The 21,559-nt window shown below is 47.8% G+C and overlaps 1 protein-coding gene across 1 annotated transcript in view; it reads left to right on the forward strand.

Moving 5' to 3' along the window:
- The first annotated feature begins 514 nt into the window (after positions 1-514).
- The window catches only part of YES1 (YES proto-oncogene 1, Src family tyrosine kinase), a 54,346-nt gene continuing 33,301 nt past the window's right edge, over positions 515-21,559 (forward strand). Inside the window, exons 1-2 of the mRNA XM_066579612.1 lie at positions 515-739; positions 10,041-10,097. The gene's annotated coding sequence lies outside the window, so the exon portion shown is untranslated. The remainder of the gene's footprint in view (positions 740-10,040; positions 10,098-21,559) is intronic.

The following is a 21,559-nucleotide window of genomic DNA, read 5'->3' on the forward strand; positions in this document are numbered from 1 at the left end:
TACTGCCCTGTATACACCCTATTCTGTATATACTGCCCTGTAGCTGCTGTATATAATATCCTGTATACACCACAGCTGTATATACTGCCCAGTATATATTCCGTATACATCACAGCTGTATATACTGCCCGGTATATATCCTGTATCGACCATATTTTGTATATACTGCCCTGTAGCTGCTGTATATAATATCCTGTATCCACCATATTCTGTATATACTGCCCCATCTCCCTACAGTGTGAGCTCCGCTATTCCCGGCTGTGAGGACATGTCTCCCCCGGGAGAGGCGCAGCAGGTGACCGGTGTGAGCAGTGTGCGGTCTCCCCTCCCTGCGGTAACACCAGGCGGCCATGCTGGGGTCAGCTCCGGCATTGTCGCTCTCCTCCTCCCCCCTCCGAGCCAGGAGAGCCCGGTACAGGAGGCGCTACAGCCCACAGCCGTCCGTGTGCTAGCGCCGCTCCCCGGCACCTTCCATCGCTCCGTCCTCCCCGTCCCGCATTCCTCCTCCTCCCGCATCCCCGCCCCCTGGACTGGAGCCGCTGCGGGGAGGGCGGGGGATCACAGGACCCTGGATGTGCCTGATTCCTGCAGGAGGAGGGAGAGCAAAGTGCGCGGCCCGGGGCTTCACCGCCGACATGGAGTGACCGAGCTTGCGCTGCCCATGGCCGCCGAGTCCCCGAGGGAGTGAGGAGGACGCGCAGCCGGCATCACCCCGCGGAGGACTAGTAACTTATGTGAGGTAAGAGCAGAGCGCCCCCCGCCGGCAGCCGCGGGCCCCGGGTTGCATCCCGGCTGACGCCCCGTGCGTCCGTCCTCCGCCGCCGTCCTCCCAGGCATTGTGCTGGGGAATCCCGCGACTAGGCCCGCATCCCAGCCCTTCCCTTCCTGCTCCGGCCGGCGCCGGGAATGTGGCTGCCGGGGCGGAACTTCTCCCCGACTTCTCTGGCCTCCGCCAACTTGGGATGGATGTGAGGAGCCCGGGGGCGCCATACTGGGCGGCGGGCCGGCGTGTGCCGGGGGTCGGCATAGACCACCACTGCATGCAGGGGGCGCCTGGTGACGGGGATATATACCCCCCAGCCTCTGTATACCCTGTGTACTATATACCCCTGACATGTGTCACCCGTACAGTCTGGGGGGGGACCTGGCATGTAGGCAGCTATAGGACCCCATATATATATATATATATATATATATATATATATATATCTATCCCCATGAATGATACCATAGACCACCACTACATGCAGGGGATATATACCCCCCAGCCTCTGTATACCCTATGTACTATATACCCCTGGCATGTGTCACCTGTATAGTCTGCGGGGACCTGGCATGTAGGCAGCTATAGGACCCCCCCCCATATATATCCCAATGAATGATATCATAGACCACCGCTACATGCAGGGGAGGGGCTGGTGATGGGGATATATACCCCCTACAGCCTCTGTATACCCTGTGTCAGGGGGCTCTGTGCACTATATACCCCTGACATGTGTCACCCGTATAGTCTGCGGGGACCTGGCATGTAGGCAGCTATAGGACCCCCCATATATATCCCCATGAATGATACCATAGACCACCGCTACATGCAGGGGAGGGGCTGGTGATGGGGATATATACCCCCCAGCCTCTATATACCCTGTGTCAGGGGGCTCTGTGCACTATATACCCCTGACATGTGTCACCCGTACGGTCTGCTGGGGGACCTGGCATGTAGGCAGCTATAGGAGCCCATATATATCTCCATGAATGGTGCTATAGAGCAGGGGTCCCCCAACTCCAGTCCTCAGGGACCCCCAACAGGTCATGTTTTCAGGATATCCTATGGTAAGAACACCTGTGGCAATGTCTGAGGCACCGACAATAATGACATCACCTGTGCAACACTGAGGAAATCCTGAAAACATGACCTGTTGGGGGTCCCTGAGGACTGGAGTTGGGGCACCCTGCTATAGAGGCAGTCGGACCACAGCTTGGGACTTGTTTTGGCATAGGCAGTCTTCTCGTTCCCCGACCGTCGGTCCTCTATGTGGCGTGACCTGCGCTGGACCTCCACAAGCAATAAGTCCTACATGTAGCACAGACGCAGTGTTTTTTGGGGGGTTTTTCGCACGGAAATCCCAAATAGTCATGAAGTAAAGGAGAGTTCAGGAAATAGAATCCGCGAGAACATCCGCAGCGTATTTTCACCTGCCGCATGGCGGTGTATACTGGAAATGTCCCCCTTTAAGTGAAAACGCTGCGTCGTACAGCATTTTCAAATGCATTCAACCTCGTTAACGCACCCCATTACTGCAGGGGGTTAGAGAGTGCTGCAGCGCGCTAAAATAGAACAGATGGCGTTCAATTATGGCAGCATTAGAAGCCCCACTCTAGAACGCTCGCCTGGGAAGCGGGCGTATAAAACGCTGTAAAAAACCGCCTGTGTGACTGCGGCCTAAGGACATAGTGCTGCGTATTACGCATGCGCAAAATACACAGCACCAAACGTCCATGTATTTCAATGGGGCCTCTCACACGGGCGGGTTTGTGGCATGTATTTTACGCACACAGTATCACGCGGTGTGGCTATTTTTGGCGTTTCAGCGCGTATTTCACGCATAAATCGCCTATTGAAATGAATGGGCTGCATATAGAATGCAGTGAATATGTAATTGCACACGTAATACTGCGTTTTACTGCCTGTTTTGTGCTGGTTTCTGTGCCTCGGGATTAGTGGTGACGGCATCAGCTTGCTTGTCTGTTTTTACGCACACAAACGCAGCCGTACACGCAGTAAAATGCTGTGTTTAAAAAAAAAAAAAACCGCGGCATTTTTACATACGGTCATGGCAGAGCGGCCTATAAGGGCTCGTTCACATGAACATATTTACTGTCTGTATTCATGGACCGCATGCAACCAGGGTCATATTTACCCCTAGACACTAGAGATCCAGCGCCTAGGGCGGTTCCTTCCATGGGGCGGCTTCTGGCCAGATGATTTAAAAAAATAATAATAATGCTTTGTCTTAACCCCCTCCCTGCTGGACATCCAAGCAGTACTACCGGAGGAGGGTGGGGATCTCCACTCATCACCCCCCTGACGGCACACACTGCATCTTATACTTGTAGTTCAACTCACTACCTCTGTAAAGAGCTCGGCACTGCTGTAGGGCCTCGGTGGTTTGGGCACCCAGATTTCACCTCTCCTCCTTGGTTCCTTGGAGTGGAGCATCGACCATGTATGCTGGACCAGCGCGCCAATCTTTCTGATGTCATTGCAGGGGAAGGAGTGACAGGCAGAGGACGACTCGGGACCCCCATTCTCGAGACCAGCGGGGGCCTCAGTGGTGAGACCATCACCTATAATCAAGTTATCCCCTCCCCTGTGGTGTGGCGGGAATATTCACTTATAAAATGGTGATCGTTTTTGTATTCCTGTAGTGTTATGTTTTATACATTGAATGGCGGTATTATTTAGCCCCGATATGGATTGTGAGCAGCCGTAGTACGGCAGTGTTACCCAGTCATTATATTGCGGTGTTGGATAGTCTCAGGCTTTAATAGGGGCGTATTCAGGCTCTGGAGCTGTGAATATGGCCCTGTATTGAACACCATTGGATTCAGATGAGCATTTTTTTTTTCACGGAACAATCATTCGCAAAAAATGAAAAACGCATCTACTGTTTTCCGCCAAAAATCCTGGACGGAAATCGGCCGTTAAAATCTACGGGTTTATGTAAAAACTCAGCAAATAACGCAGTGGCGTGCCTATTCACTGCAGGTTTTACACATGCTGCCAGGTGACAGTTGGTCCCCCTTGTATGGGTTTTGCTTTTTTGCACATGAGAAAAACAATGTATACAGAAGCGATACGGACGTAAAAACCGTTCATGCGTCAAGCGTGCAAGCAACATACATATTCACCCGCAGTGGAAACAGTGCATTCTTCACAGACCAAAATTGTATATCCGAGAGCCCAAACCCCTGCGGGACTGCTCCATAACCCGACACGGACTCTGCTGCTGGAAGTGCGTCCCGTGAATGTATACTTAGGCCTCATGCCCATGGGCACGCACGGATACTGAGTGTGGAATCCCGCAGCATATTCCACCCGTGCCCGCAGACATGAGGCAAAAAATCCATTTACCCACGTGGCCGGATCTTCTTTCCTCTGCACAGGAGATGCGCTCAGCACGCTGGCCGGTGTGCCACGTGCATGCGCCGTGCCCTTTTTCTCCTTTTAAATCTCCTGCTTTCCCACGGATCCGCGCACATCCACAGTGTCAGCTGCCGGCGTGCCGTGGACTGAACAGCTTCTATCGACTCCAATAGAAGCCGTCTCTGCGGGATCCGCAGAAAAATGGAGCATGCTGCATTTTTTTTCCCACGATTCGCATGCAGGGGAAAAATGACATCGGCAGGCATTTACATCCCTGCGGATGCCCAATGATAGTCTATGGGCATATTGAACTGCGGATCATCTGTGCAGGTGGCCCACACGGATTCCGCAGTCCGCTTATGCCCGTGGACATTAGGCTTTAGGGCTCGTTCACACCAGCATATTTGCGCAGTGCATAGAACATAGGTTCCTTCATATATTCGGGAGATGTTCGGTGTGTATTCGCACAGCCAATCAATGGGTCCTTCTGCGCAGCATGTGTCCTGCGTACCTCCTTGTGAACCGCCCTTGGATTCGGGTTACTGAATGCAGGAAGCGCTTCCCACTTATCAGTTTTTCCAGAACTTTTCTTTTACACTGTTTACCACGGGAACCCGCTCTCAAATTCCCACCAATCAGCTGATTTCCAAGGCTGCTGTCACTGAGGTTGTGACAGGTGTCTGGGCGGAACTTCCAAAATCTGTCTACAGGTCTGGCCGTGGAAGTCGCTCAACTCATTGGATGGATGAATTTCCCTGTGAAAGTCCATGACGTTTCTGCAACAAACGGAGTGTGCTGCAGATTACAGAGGTCAGTCAGGGCTTCCGCCTCTGATCCTTTTTGGGGGAGAGGAACTAGAATTGGACTGAAAATAAAAACTATCCCATTTGCATTCCATTTTTTTTTTTCTTAAACGTCGTTGAAATCCATTTGGGAAAAAAAACGAGCCTCTTTTTTTTTCACTCTGATTTCAGTTTCTGACCTCCCAAAAAAAGTAGCAAAGAAGGAAACCTTAAACTGCCCGTAACGCAGGTGTGACCGCAGCCTCAGGCCAGGCTCACGCAGGTAGATTTGTATTGCGGATTCCTCAATCGCCGTCCAGGTAGACGATCCACGGTAAAGCGCAGGCATTGAAAGGCATGTACATTCGTTTTTTCTCTTCGCGCTCATGGATACTAATTGCGTATTCCGCAAGCAGAAGAAAAATTGCAGCATGCTCTGTTTTGCAGTGGAATCCGCGCAGGTAGCCACCATTGACGTCAGTGGAGATGTCCGACCCGCAGCCCATACGAAATGAACATTGCATATGGGCTGTGGGCACCTGTGTCATCGCTGAGCGACGGCGTGGGAAATACAAATGGGGGGGCCTGTACTGCGCATGACCACCTGTGAGCCTCCACGGTCAGTTTAATGAGGTGCGCAGGGTCATCGTCCGGGCTCACAGCCGGAATCTGGCCAGCTCATGTGAGCCTGGCCTTAAATAACACTAAAAACGTGCAATATGTATCAAAAAATATGTAACAAAAAGGCAGGAGGATCGGAAGGTGTTGATAACAGTAAGGACTTTGTAGCGGTTTGTAGGAACCTGTGATGTAATGATACGCAGAGGTATGAGACCAATGATCTTCAATGGTTTCCCTCACATCCGCCATGTTTTCACTCATGCGATATTGCGAGGAAAAAAATGCAACGTCCAATTATTATTTTTTTATCTCCCATGTTTCCCTATGGAGCCTCCGTTGCATCGCATCGCAAAGCATGAACTTGCGATTTTCTTACGATGTGATGTCAAAAAACGCGCGAGAAAATTACAAGCAGCAGTGATGTTTTAATGAGAGAAAGCAGCGCTGCCGCTCAAAAATCACATGGGAAAAGTTGCGATTTTTGCTGCGATTTTTCTCGCAGCGATATCTGGAACGCCAGTGTGAAGAAGCCCTCTTTCACGCTGGCAACAGTGATATCGGCGCTACAAAATCACTGTGATGTCGCAGCTTTGTACACGCGGTTTTGTAGCGTCAGCGATGCTCTTTCTTGTGAACTAAAGATCTTGCATCGCGTCGTTCTGCACGATTTTCTTGCGCAATAGGAAGTTCATCGGACTTTCTAATGTTAAATTTGCATCGCACGAAAATCGCAAGTTCGAACGATGCGATAAACTATTTGGCTCTATAGGGAAACATGGGCCACAAAACATCGCAAATCTCAGCAGTAGAGAGCGCGCTGCGATTTTTATTTTTTATTTATTTATTTATTTTTTTTCCCAGCAACATTGCATCAGACAAAGCATCGCTAATGTGCAGCAACCCAGTGGAAACCACGGGCTTCATATACATGTGTTTTATAGCGATGTCGCATCATGACAAAATCGCCGCAGCCACATAGCTCTGATGCCTTTCTTACCTCCAGCAGAAGCAAAAGGATCGGTCATTGAAAATCTATTGGCTCAATCCTTCTCCACAGCATCATCTGTCTGGGCAAAGGTAGATGTCCCTATAATTTTTTGGTCCCACTGATATTGGCGGGTTAGGTCTGTTTCCATCCATTTATGATACAACCGCCCCGTGACGCTGTATATCGGACTGTATAGTCCTATGTGTCCCTGTGATGGCAGCTATGTATTGTTCATCATGACTTAAGTATGAGCACAGGTTAAAGGAATTTCCTTCTGTATACTGAAAAATGAAATCCAAAAACAACCCCCCCCCCCCCCCCAAAATAAAATAAATTATCCAATACTTTAGATGTACCCAAAATGATGCAGCAGTGAAGTGGAATAATTTTCCGGGATAAAGCATCGTTGACGCTCAAACATCGCATGAGCAAATATGTGATATTGCCCCGAGTTGCTTGCGGCGATATGGTGCTCGCCCGTTAAGGGGTTAATAGTAGTCGTTCTGAGTACTACAGATTTGGCCCATTGAAGTGAATCGACGAAAATCAGGTGATCGGGGAGGATCCCAAGCGGCGGACCCCACCAATCAGATATTAGGGGCCTATTTTACAGCTAAGCCATCAATTTTTTAAAAGGCTGGATAACCCCTTTAATAGAAGTCCAGCAGCGATGGTGGTCCCCGCGGGCCGTGTTGTGAGAGCACGGGACTACTGATTTGTCATGTGCCTCACGTACTGACATCATCCGTGATTGCCTGCGCGGTACGTCATCGGCGCTGCCATGTAAACACAAACTGGCGGGAGGCCTTAGGAGCATCAGTGGGAAGTGGGAATGACATGTTAGTACGGGCTACCCCTTTAATGCCTGGTCCTACCATGGAAAACCCCCGCACCTTGGCAGTAATTATAGCCTTCTGTTCACCCATGGGCGGCACTAGTAAAGCCATATGAAGGGTTACCTGGGGTATTACTAGTGTCGCCTAAGAGGTTAATAGTTTTGCCTGTTGGAAGAGGAAATAAATCCTGTAATCCTGCTTTTGACCCTCTTCCACATGAATAGTCATAGAGGAGGAGGAGGAGGAGGAGGAGGAGGAGGATTCATCCCCGGCCCCCCTCCCCCCTCACATCCTTTCATACAAATGCACTGCTGTCTTGTCTGCTGATGGCTGAGAACAACTGCTCCAAGGACTCACTAGGCTCTTTCTTCTCGCAGTCCTACTGGATGATTGAAGAGGACAGCGTGAACATGTTTGTGTGTATACGGAGGTACAACTGGAACCTCTTGTTAACCCTCTCTAGTAGGCCAGGGAATTACATTGATATATAATGTGTGTGCTGTATACAGGGCATATACTCCGTCAATGGGGGGAGAATCCCTCAATAATAGGCTATTGCAGTAAATGTAGTTGCTTGAAGGGATTCTCCAGGATAGGTTGCCAATAGTGCATCAATGGGGGTCTGCTGCCTGGGACCCCTCCTGATCAGCTAATTATATGTTGCTACGGGCAGCTGGACCTGTCAAGGCTTCATCTGTAGCCGGGTGGCCTGGTTTGACATTACAGTTTTCTCCTATTAAAGTGAATGGGAAAGAGCTGCAAGGCCAAACCAGGCCACCGTGCTGCGGAGGGCGCTATGACCATACTAACTGTCCATAGCAGCATGTAGTCGGCGGATCTGCTAATGGTGACCTATCCGGAGGCTAGCTTGCTGCTGGAAAACCTCTTTAAGTATACACTCAAGGCTCTACTCACATATGTCTTTGGCCCCGACTTCTCTCCATCCACTTGGGTTTCCGTCTCCTATGCAGAAAACTGCGCAGTGATGGAAGCTGGACAGAATCGTGGTGTTCAGCGGATGAGATGGAAAGCACTTTGGTCTCCATATTTCCATAGGTTTTCAGGCTGGTAAAGCTTTCTAGCTGGACAGAAAAGCAACCGTGTAATGTGAAAAGACTTGGGGTCTGTTCACAGCTCAAGGTCCCGGATATGATGCAGTGAACTGTAGTAAATACCATACTAAAATAGTTTCTGGCACGGTGTCTGTCATTCTAACAAAAAAAAAGTAGTGCAGAATGCTGCGCTGTTTTTTTTCTTTTCTTTCTGAATTTGTGCTGGAAACCCTGGACTGGAGGCTTCAGATGGAAGGGTGAACAGAGCTGAAATGCGTCGTGTTTTTCTCATATTCCAGGTTGTTTTACCATGTCTTGGCTGGAGGGGTTGTCGCCCCCCTTTCTTGCAGCAGGTTTTTTGATCATGGGTCGATCATCTGGGATCAGGCTCCCGATCCCGTTGAAGTGAGTGGCCACTCATATTACACTTGCAGTGAAGTCCGTGGAGGCCGCGCGACCCGCAGCCCATCCACAATTTAAATTGCGGACAGGTTGGGAATTCCGCGTCATCACCTACTGTTGGCGAGGGAGAAAAAAAATATCTGTACTGCGCATGTCTGACAGCAAACTGCTGGGTCCATCCGCAGTACAGATGAAGTGGGGAAATGACAGGTATGTGCGGACGCCACTGCTGTCACCTCCAGATTCTGCTGCGGGCAGCGGCATGCAGAATCAGGCTCTGCCGTGTGCAGGCGGCCTTAGAGAGGAAGAGAATGGGGGGAAAAGGCACCATGTAAAACAAGAATAACGGTGCATATTGGAAACATTAAAAAAGGCAATGAAAATAAAGATGATTAATACATAATGGCAGAAAATAAAAATTATAGTATTTGATAAAAATGACATCCAGAGGATAAAATCCAAGAAATAAGTATTCATACGGATATATCAAATCAGAACTGGTTAAACTAATAGTCTTACACAAAATAGCAGAAGTGGGCAAACGTGTATAAATGAGCTGGATTATACCAGATAGAATATACACTGAGCAGCTCAAACGTAGATAGTGGGGGGGGGGGGAGGGGTGTACAATATTCCTGGTAATGCTGAGCCAATTATTGCAGGTGAGTGGAAGGAGGGAAAAACCGAGTTCTGCATGTGATAATATAAAGACTGTATCCAACGCTGTATCACTGGCATGTCTCAAGCACATAACATGTGTATTAAAGAGGCAGCGCAGCGATATAGCATTACGCTTGTCCAATTGGTTGGACCTGTTATTTTAAAATAAGAAAATGTGTTCTGAAGGCAGCAGGACGGGGATGAGGAGACCATTAACCCTTGCCAATCCAGTGTCGGGCCTCGTCCCACATTGAGATTTCTCTGCATAGCTCTGCTGTCGGACGAGGTCTTACACTATGCAGAAGGGAGCTGCGATGTCAGATCTCTCCTGTATACTGTAATATACAGAAGAGCTCCAATGACCAACCCCTCTCCTGCATGGCGTTTTATTTATATATATATATATATATATATATATATATATAATATAAAATTTCTGTCCACTGCAATATTCCTCACTTGGACGTCTTCCACATCCCTACCCCGCGTCATTCTTTCTCTGCTCTTAACTTATTTTCTCCTTCCCAGGGTAACCTTCTTCTTTTTTTTCCCCAGATTCCTCCGTATATTTCCCCGGCAGTTAGGACCTCACGTCCTTCGGGTCCCTAGCTGGTAAGCTCTCACACTTCTTGTATTCTTCCAGTGATGGTCTTATGCCTGGTCTACTGCCTTCATAACACACAACACATTTTTACTTATAAACAACCACAATATCGCCCCACTGCAACTTAGTCACTTTTTTTCTTGTTCCCCTTCTCTTTGTGCTTGAGACATTCTAGTGATACAATTAAGTTATTAGATACTGTACCTTTATATTATTTATCAGATGCAGAACGTCTTTCTTTTTTTTCATTTCTCTTATTTATTTGTTCCCTCTTTCCCCTGACCTGCAATCCACCGCAATAGTTGGCTCGGCATTACCAGTAAAGTTTTACATACCTCCTTTCACTAGTTTTATTGCTTGGGCTCAAAACCCATTTACACAGAGCGATGATCGCTCAAAAATCGCTAAAAAGCGATCGTTTGAGCGATCATCGGCACGTCTAAACGCGCGGCCATCGTGCACTTTTCGTGCACTGCTAGCTGAGCGTTAAATTCAGTCCCACCTAAAAATCCTTGTTCAGCCTTGTCAGCAGTTCTCCATGGGGAGTGCTGATAGCATTGTTTCCCGTAGGAGAACAAAGGATGTGAGCTCAGATAATAGCCCTCAGGCTATTAAGAGCAATTAGGTGTGCAAATGAAGCCTTCCCTGAATGCAGTTAAGTAGCTGAGGAGCTACTGTCCCTTAAGCAATCATCGCTCCGTGGAAATGGGTTTTTAGTCTATATTCTATTTGGTGTAATCCAGCTCATTTATACACATTTTTGCCCACTTCTGTTCTTATTTTGTGGATTCCAATCCATTCGTACAAGGGGTAAAGCTATTATTGATTGATGTCAGTCTAAGGCCGGCCTCACACGACTCTGCGTACCTGTAGTTTCATTCGTAATTTCCACGCCGTCACTTAGCGATAATGCGGGTACCTGCGGTCCATTCACAATGTTAATGGCGTATGGGCTGCGGGTTGGATGGCCTCCATTCACTTCACTAGAGGCCGTGCGCAGCAAAATAGAGCATGCTGTGTATTTTCCTACTCTCGCAGAATGCGCAATTGGTATCCACATGTGTGTGATTTGCTGTGTATCCTTCACGCTGATCGCAGGTTTTGCAATAGGAATCCTGTCTCCTTGGCACATGGGTGACCCGGGGTATATTGTATATCCTTGGATTAGACGGGAGGAATACGGCTGCGTGCGGCTGTAGTCCAATCATTCTCAGTAGTGACATCCGGTAGGATGATTAGTCCTCACACCGCTGATTGGTCAGCGACAGACCCTGGGCACTTTGCTACCTCTTCTCTTGTGGATGCCTTGTATTGGAACACTGCTTTTGTCAGGCCCTGCGCTAGGAGTATGGCTTTTGTCTGTTTAATTCCCGACATATCAGGAATACGATAGATTATTCGGAGTAAAGGCGTCTACATATGGTGATGGAGGAAACAGATGGTTCATTTATGTCAGAGAAGCAGAATATGGAGAATATAGATGGGACCTTTACTATTGAGAAGTGTGTGGATATGGCTGGGAGCCTTGCCAACTACTCTGAACAAAAGCTGAATTTTCACTTTTACGTACCTGGCGATCACGCCGCATTATTATTTGGCATGGACTGGAGCTTAAATTGTACTTTTACAGGGGCACAAAAGCTACGATTTATGAAAGTATTGTGGATTTGGCCATAAACGGCCGAATGTTCCTGGAATATGTCATGCGTAGATGTCTGTACCTGCGCAGGAGATACAATGACCCTTCCACCAACCAGGCTAGAATAAGGACTGTTACAGATGAGTACATTACAGCCACGTCCTGGCACCTGTATTATTAAGTATTCCAGCCCAAGTACGGATCTAATGCCCCAAATCTTCTGATGCTGTGAGTTGGGGGTCAGTAGACGAACGGTTGGGCTGGGACGCTCGTCCGTCCGACAGGTGCAGAACTGCCCTCGCAATTTGCTTGTCTGAAATTGGCCTTGTGCTTCCTACACACGGCCCAGCGTAATATCGGGCTGTGAAACTCTGCCCAATACGGCTCTCGCCAACATGCTCTTTTCTTCAAAAATGCTTCCCATCACTTCAGTTTTCAATGGGAAACCTCGCATTGCACTAACGTGCGCATCACATGCCGTGCGGTGTGTTTTTCTGTCCCATTGAAAACAATGGGTGATGCATTCCGAGGAACGCGTAAGGATAGGGCATGCCGCTTATGTATAAGAGTCTATTAAAAAGAATGGGGTTCATATTCAGGGGAGATTTGTACATCTCGCAATGCCAAAATCTTGTGTGATTTTTGAAATGACCAATTACTACCAGATATGTTCTTTTCCCAGCAGAATTATGTAATGTTTTAGCATCTCTTTGCGTATATGCGCTCAATGGGTTGTATTCACTGTGTATTGCAAGTATGTCCGTGTGAAGGAACCTTCCTGTACTCGTTGCAAGAACTAGGGACAACTGAATGTTTATGAAGCACCCAGTCGGAAGGCAATGCTGAATCCATTACCATAAATGCCCCGAACCCAGCAGAGTGCTGATCAGGAGACTCTTGTCACTTCTCATTAGCTACTCCGTCCTTGAGGTGGAAGTGAGATCCTTGAAGGAGCCGCTGGTATGTAGGGTATTAGTCAGCTGCAGGCTTCCTGTAGTAACAGGACAAGATATCCTTGGCAGGGTGTGGAGTTCCTGATCACCTTCCTGCTTGCTGTGGCAGGAGCGCTCCTTGCTGACTGATTCCGTCTTGTCTTTCGTGTAGCACATTTCTATTCATGTCTCTCAAGATGAACTTGATACTTTCTGGCTACACCTTGTTTATATTGTGTTTGTGCTTTTGTTTCCGCCCTGGCTCTGTTTATTCTCTGCTTGGACGCAGCAGCTTGTTCCGGCTTTGTTGGAAGGGTGCTTTTTCTTTACTTTTCTCCTCCTCCTTGTGGCTTCGGTCACTATTATATATTTTTTGTATGTAAAGGGATTTTGAAGTATTTATCACGGCTTGGTAGTGTAGTCAGTAATTGTTAGATTTGTGGCATACGGCGATGGCTCGAACAAGGGACACGTGTATCCCAGGGAGGCTGGGGTTACTAGTGAAGGAACAAATGGAATTTCCTCCCTTTGTCCACACCATGGTTAGCATTGACTGCAGTACTGTAGGGGGTTTCATGGCGGGGATCAGAGGTAGTGGCTGACAGTCTCGGATTGTATGCCAGTTGGCTTTATTCTATTCTTCTTATTTTCACCCCAATTATCTGTGCTTCATCATGCGGTAAATCTAAATGCGCACTGGCCATTGTATAGCACGGGGGAAACTTACTAGACTGGCAGTTTATTCTAAGTAAAGGCAGAGTCAAGTGTGCTAAACTAAAAAGAATTAACTGGGAGCAATTGGGTCCTAAACTGAAAAATGTAGGATCCAGAATAGTTTATAGTTGCCAAATTTGAATGTGTGCAATGCCTGCTCCTCAATCTGGTCCTTCCAATTCCTCCTTTTTTGCTTTTTAAAGATTACTTGTAAGTGTGATCATGGTTTCCACACCTCAGGCATCATGTTATAGAGGAGGGGGAGCGGAGCAGATTGATATATAGTTTATGGGAAAAGAGTCAGTAGAACTTGTATTTTATTCATTTATATCGCTGCACATTCTGAGCTGAAGAGTCCAATGGGCGGAGCTATCAGTGATTGACAGCTCCCCCTATATCATATACAGATAGCTGTCAATCACTGATAGCTCCGCCCATTGGACTGTTCTGCTGTGAATGAGCAGGGATATAAATGAATAAAATACAAGTAATACTAAAGCTTTTCCCATAAAACTATATATCAATCTGCTCAGCTTCTCCTGCTCTACAACATGATGCCTGCAGTTTGGACAACGTGTTCTAGTTGACAGGTTCCCAGAAAGTGAATTCTGCTGTCTGAACATCCCCCCAGTATCATATACCTGCTCATCCAGCCGACTGCCTACTACTGTGATGTGGAGTAGATACTGGTTGGTCCCCTGACTCCACTGTAAACATGCTCCGTCAGATTGGTCAAGTGTGTGTATAAGGCCGGCTGCACATGGGGGGATTTGCATTGCGGAATCCGGAGTAGTCATCCGCCTCTGGATTCCGTAGCAAAAATCACCCATAGCATGCTGTGGCGAAACGTAATTTCCTCTACACGAGCGGAAATCGATTGCAATTTTTCCATTCACAGAGGAGAAATCGCACCATGCTCCATTTCTGTGCAGATTCCACGTGGACGTCTTCTGTTGAAGTCAATGGAAGTCGTCCGATCCGCGGACCTTCCGGAATGACATTGCAGAAAGGTCGCGGATTCCACGTCATCGCCAGGCGACAATGCGGGAAAAGCAGAGATTTAAACCTTTTTAAAAACCTGTACTGCACAAGTCCGCCGGCTCGCTGTGCGGACCATCCACAGTACAGATAAAGACTTCAGGACAGGCACGTGCGGATGCTGGCTGGGCACAGGGTCGGATATCACATGGGGAATCCGCCCCAATGTGCAGGCAGCCTTAAGTGAGAAGCAGCGGCTGGTACTTGGGTGCCGCTTATCTCCTGCTTATGCACGTCATGTGCCCACACGTAGCATAAATCCTGTGATTGTCCACAGCGTTACTGCCTTCAGCTAACCTCCGGTGTTGTACTGTGCTGGCCGTGTGGATGTCAAGTCCTATCATCACACACTGCAGAAGAAATCCGCAGGTTCCAACAACACGTGCTGCGGATTTATATCTCCAGCATGCCAGTGTATGCTGTGGTGGTCACGTTGGGTTTGCATGGCACCGTACCATCTCTAATTGCTGTGCAGCACGGAGACTTGCTATTAAGTCCTGGTGCGCCACCTCGCCAATTAGTAGCGCTCCATATGTGGCTCCTGCAGACATTCGCAGTATATACGGACACCGTTGGCAGCTTTCACCTTGCAACAAAAAAGTTAGACTGGCTTGTCTTAAACGGATTCCTATCATGGAATCCGCGATCGGCGTCTGCACGGAGGATGCGCAGCAAATCGCATGCATTGAAAGGCATGTACTTTCAGTTTTTTTTCTCACATATGGATACGAATTGCATATTCCACAAGAGGAGGAAAACTCGCAACATGCTCTATTTTTCTACGGACGGACCATAAGCAATTAACATTGCACATGGGTTACGGCTACCCATATCATCGATCTGCGGTGGCGCAGGAAATACAAATGTTGAAAGAAAAACAAACGTGTTCTGCGCATGACTGACGGCGAGCGCTGTCTGCTCTACTTTCACGTGTTTTAGTGCTTTTTAATGCATCTCATCACCAATAAAGGGATGGGGTGCGTTAAAAATTTCTGTAACGCGAGTTCAAAAATGCAATGCGAAATCGCGGTAAAATGCTGTGGTTTTGTGCAGCGTTTTCTGAACACGTGCGAGAGCAGCATTGGTGGTTGTGTTCAGAGTCCCCATCACTAAATTAAAGTATAGGACAGCTGGGCGCAAATTGAACAGCCCCATTATAGTAAACGGCGCCGTTCGGTCCCATCAGAATACGGATCCATTTGGCCAGAGAAGCAGGAGCCGCAGCAGCCCCACGGTGGATTGGTAATGGCAGTTTCTGCTGAGATTGTGATAAGCATGACTGTATTTGATAAGTTGCTGTATTTACATAGTGAGAACAAGTGGCGTTTGTTCTTGTCCAGCAGCGTGTAATCTGCAGTTGGTGTACTTTGAACGGAGGATTTTCTTGCACGCTAAGTTGGCAGTAAAAACTTCCGCATTGTCAGTCTTCTTACTAAATGTATATAATGGACGGTGAGTGCTATACGTGGTCCGTGAGCGAGGCTTCTGGTCATAGAGTGTTGGTCCTTGCTAATGGAGACTGCATTACTTTCGAGTAAAGACTGCGCTTTTCATTGCCCTGTGTGTTCTTAAAGGGAACCGGTCACCTAAAAGTTCCTTTTCAAACAGCCACCCTAGTGTTACGCTGTAGGACACAGGCAGAGCGCATGCGCTTGCAGCCCTCCCAGTCAGCATGTCCCGGCCATAACCCGATCTCTCCCCCTGTGGCATCATCCTGGCACATGCACAGTGAAGCAAGGGGTATTGCGCATTCACCAGAAGACTCCAATGCAGCGTGAGGAGAGGCGGGGTTATGGCAGGGACATGCTAGCTTGGAGGGCTCATGGCACCGCCTCTTTGACACAAGGTAGATGATTTGTGGACTGGGATCGCTACATTCAAAGTGAGGCCACCTACACGTGGGTGGATATTTGCTGCGGAATCCACGGTCAGCGTCCGCACCACAAATTTGCAGAAAATACCGCCCTTTACTTCCTGTGTGCGAACAGAAAGCAATTGTGATTTCCGCTCACGGAGGAAAAATCACAGCATGCTGCATTTTCATGCAGGCTCTGCACAGACGGCTTCCATTGAAGTCTATGGGAGTCGTCCGACCCGCAGCCCGTTGGCAATGAACATTGCGGAGAGATCACTGATTCCGCATCATCGCATAGCGACGGCATGTGAAAAAAATTTAGGGGAAAAACAATCTGTACTGTGCGATGGCATGCCGCCGGGTCCGTCCATAGTACGTAAAAGCTGGCAACGGAGCAGGCACGCACGGACTCCGCTACTGCCAGATCCAGAGTCCGGCTCTGCTGTGTGCAGGCGGACAAGTTTCTGCAAAAGCGAAAATACTTTTTTGGCGTAAAAGCAGAAGTGTTGTGCTTGTGTCACACTGCGTAACACTGGCGGGGGCTTCACAGGGGGTTCAGGTGACAGGTTGTCTTCAACCAATCACAGCAAAGCAAGAAGTATAGTCGTGCTGTTTATGGCAACTTTCTTATCCTTCTATTTTTGACAGGACTGAGCAGCTGTTGGCACCCATAATCATGGGCTCCTTGTCCTCTCACTGAAAAGCACCATGGCTTAGTTTATGGCATAGTTTGGGGTGGACAGGGTCCCCTTCAAGGGTTAAACATTCTTCTTCTAAAGTTCCGCATAGAACTATAGATGAGCTTTGATTATAAGGGTGACTCTTCCCTTTGGCTTTGTGTGCCATGTAATTCCTTCCTACCATGACCTGTTTTCCTGTTTAGAAGCGCAGGAAGGAATCTGGGGGATCAGGAAGGAATCCGGGGGATCAGGAAGGAATCTGGGGGGATCAGGAAGGAATCTGGGGGGATCAGGAAGGAATCTGGGGGGGATCAGGAAGGAATCTGGGGGATTGTCACTAGATTTATGTGATCTGTTTGATAAGTGAAGGAGTCTTGTTCCCTTTCCATGAGGTCCCGCAGTAATCCTTGTCCTCACGGAGCGCATCCACTAGATCGCTGCCTTTGTGGTGTCTTTCCTCCACTAATTGTGAGTGTTGATCACATGCCGCTGCTATTTATAGGCTCGGGCCCTTATTAACATTTAATTTGATTTCTGTTAATTGTCACGCTGTGGACAATTGTGCATTAAAGCAGTTCACATGCATTCCAGGTCTGCGGAAGAGAGGAACACAACGTAGATCGTACAGTTTGAAGCATTAATGTGGGGACTTCTTCGTACCACCCTTTTTTTCACTAGAGCACTTTGCAGATTACTTACTGGTTAAGGCCGGGCTCAGACGGCTGGGATTCGCTGCGCGGGATGCAGCAAGTATGCGATGATGGCAATCGCCATGCACCATCTTGCCGTGTGGGTAGTACTAAGATAGAATGTGCTGCAATTTTCCATGCATGCTTATTTTTCGCTCGGGTGACCCTGCGCTCGGGTGAGCCCACTGTAATCGTTAAAGCGATTTTATGAGATTAAAAAATGCCTGTACTTGTGTGCCGTTCATTGCTGATGTGACTGCTCAGCCAGTCAGCCGCCTCAGTGGTCACGTGCCCGTTCATGCACATTTGTCATTTGAGGTCGGTAATTGTGTGAGCAGACTCAAGAGCTGAGTATAGTGTTTTTTTTTTTTTTTTTACTTTTTATTTTATTTTATCCTATTTTGTTCCAGCAACTTTTATTTATTTTAACCCTTTCCAATCCACTGTCTGACCTCTGAAGACATTATGATTTAAGGCTGTGCAGCTCCGATGTTGGAAGACATCCGTCGGGGTTTTCTTACTGTATATTGCCAGCCTCTCTGCTGTCGGAGTCTATCCAGCGTGTCACCTCATGCAGTACTGGCTTTAGCCAGCAGATAGCGCTGTTGTATAATGGTAGAAAAAGAGTAAGCCCCCTAGGAAAACCAGGATAGATATTGGATTGGAAAGGGTTAAATTTAGTAGAACCCTGGAAAGCATATTCTGAATTTTAGGAGTCTTTTTAAGAAGGTTGTCCAGTTACCGGACAACATCCCTTTAGTGCAGCTGTCTGTAGTGAAATAATAAACAGCTATCCTTACCCCTTCGTCGCCAGGACCCAGCACTGCAGTCCTCCTGTGGTCCCGACATTTGTGGTGACAGCAGCTCTCACCAGAGGTCAGGGGGCTGCTGTAACATCAGGCTCTCTAATTCTTGGCATCATGGCGCTCAGGATATTGGTGCCGATGCCAGGAGAACAAATTGTGACGCTGCAGCCGTCACCTGACTTCTCGTGAGAGCCGCTGTCACAACAAGCATTCACACCCCCTGGGAATTTCCTACCTTCATGTTCTCTGAAGAAGTCTAAAACTTCTTGTGTGATGAAATTATATGGACTGTTCCACACATGCTGTTCTCAGGGGTAACAGTAAGGCCTCATGTCCACGGGGAAAATCAGGCCCGCCGCAGCGGGTCCCTCCTGCCCTGCGGACATGAGGCCTAAAAAGAAGAATAAACTGCGCATGCCCCTGGCACATCCGCCGGGCCGAAGAAAGAAGATCCGGCCGCGAGGAAGGGAAGAACCACATCGTCCGGAGCAGGTGAGTTTAATTCTGGTATGGGTCTCCCGCGGATCCGGACAGCTTCCATAGGCTTCAATAAAAGCCTGCGGGAGCCGTCCCCGCGGGAGCATCACTGCCCTAAACTCCTGACATCATGGCGGCCAGGATGTTGGTGTTGATGCCAGGTATTCGCGCGTTAACGCTGTGGCCTCTGATTGGCTGAAGCAGTCGCCTGACTTTTCTCCATGTGATGTCATTCTGCATGCTGAGCCGGTTTACAAACAAGCTGTAGCAGCCAATGACAGCAGTTATGGTTGAGCGCTGTCATTGTCTGCTACAGCAAGTTTACGGGATGTCACTGCTGTCTGTAAACAGAACCTTTTTTAACCAGTTGGCGGTTGAGTGTACTATGTCCGCTTTCTTTTATTCCATATGGAAATAGGTGGTGTGATGCTTAAAGGAAACCTGACACTGCCTGTTATCACCAGAAACTGTTAAGGTGCTTTTTTTAATATTTATCAAGCTCCCCTTTCCCGTTCTGTCACCCGTAGAAGCCAGTGAGCCGACAGCGCAACACACATCTCTTCAGGCTGCGTGCATGCACTCACTTAGAGAACAGTGAGAGTGTGTGCACACAGCCTGCGCAGTCCGTGCATTGACTTCCACGAGTCACTGTGTGGGAGCAGGTAGTATAAAAAATATCCTCGACTCCTCAGGACATATCCTATGAGCACCGTAACACAATTTATAGTGCTTATAGGTGGTGAGGGGTTCCATTTAATATTGAATCTGCCAGCTTTGCTCATGGACCAGATGGAAAGGGTTGCTCCTAGTTTATTTGTATTTCTGTTCTATTGTTTATTAAATTTACTGCCAGATACAGAAGTCTTTTTCAGAGGCAGGATTTAATAGGAAACACTATTGACTCGTCACAATACATTGCAGTACAGAAGTATTGCCATGTACTATACAAAAGGGATCGCATGTTCAAATTTCCTTGTGGAACTTAGGCCCCCTGTCCACGGGCGTTGCGGTATCCCGCCTATCTAGGCTGACCACGGAGAATCTCTGTAATTTGCAGCATGCTGCGAATTGCCACCCACTATGATTCTCCCCTCGTGGATAGGGGGGAAGCGCTTTCCATAGCAACGCTATGGAAAGCTTTCACTGTGTTCCCCGCGGCCGTATTATCGCCATGGGCAACGCAATGAAAATACGCCCGTGGACAGGCCTCGAAGTCTCATCAGCAAGGGACTAGGCACGGGGGCAGAGACTTGCCCTGCTGTGGGAATAAGCCTTTCTGACATCACTGCTTATATACCTAGACCCGGCTGTCTATAACAGACAGAGCTGAGGATGTCAGTCATTCAGCAAGGGATGGGGTTTTGGAAGACTGAAGAGAAAGCCTTGCAATGGACCATCCAATGGCCTGGAGACTATTTGCATATTGTACACTCCTGGGAAAAAGTCTTGCTTTTAGGGCAATTGTAGTAGTTTGACAAGAAAATGAGGTAATTATATACCGTATATACTCGAGTATTAGCCGACCCGAGTATAAGCCGAGTCAATAAGTTTTATCGCAAAAAAACTGGTAAAACTTATTGACTCGAGTATAAGCCTAGCTATACTCCAGTATATACTAGGTAAAGAGAAAATGCAATACTCACCTCCCAGCCGGCAACTGTGTCCCTGGCGCGATGCTCCCCCCCGGCGGTGCGGCAAGCTGCTTGAGATTGTCCCTGTTGGGCTTTGAATTCCCCTGCCATCAGCACTGTGTAGGTAAGCGCTGTGATTGAATCCAGCGCCAGCCAATCACAGCCGGTGCTCGATAAACCACTTCCAGCCATTCAGTGATGTCATCCACTGAATGGCTGTGAATGATCGAGCGCCGGCTGTGATTGGCTGGTGCTCGATCCAATCACAGAGCTTACCTACACAGCGCTGATGGCAGGGGAATTCTCAAGCAGCTTGCTGCACCACTGGGGAGAGCTTCGCGCTGGGGACACAGACGCCGGCTGGGAGGTGAGTATTGCAGGTTTTTCGTTGTGTTTAACCTCACTCGAGTATAAGCCGAGGGGGAGGCTTTTTCAGCATTTAAAAATGTGCTGAAAAGCTAGGCTTATACTCGAGTATATATGGTACTTTATATTATCCACTAATGGTTGGGATTGTTTTAGGGTGGTAAATATTGATGACAGCATTCCTTTTAAACATATTTTTTTTAGAAATAAAAAAAGCCAAAATATTAAAAACAATTTTACTATTAATCATGTAAAAAGACAGAATTGATATCGCTGTGTTAATAAGTCCAAACTATTAAAAAAAAAAAGTTAATACTTTGGCTGCAGGACAGATAATTTCTAGGCTTTGGAGATTTTTACTACGTGATGGGCTCTAAGGAAACAAAACCTAAAATGCAATGTCGGAATTTCAAATTTATTTTTTTCTCGTTCCAGTTCATTTTTTAAAAAGCGTTCCGACTAATAATACGTCATGCGGTGCCATGCGCTGCCCATGAAAATGATATCTCAATGGCTCTTGGAAGGTTGGCATGAAAAAGAACAAAAACTAGCTGCGGCACCAAGGAGTTAGTTTAGTGTTTGCAAAACCCGAGAATTTTAACATTTTTCACCTGATGCATTTCATGAACAAGATTTTTAGAAT

Source organism: Eleutherodactylus coqui, chromosome 9 (genome assembly GCF_035609145.1).
Source record: "Eleutherodactylus coqui strain aEleCoq1 chromosome 9, aEleCoq1.hap1, whole genome shotgun sequence".
Taxonomy (NCBI): Eukaryota; Metazoa; Chordata; class Amphibia; order Anura; family Eleutherodactylidae; genus Eleutherodactylus; species Eleutherodactylus coqui.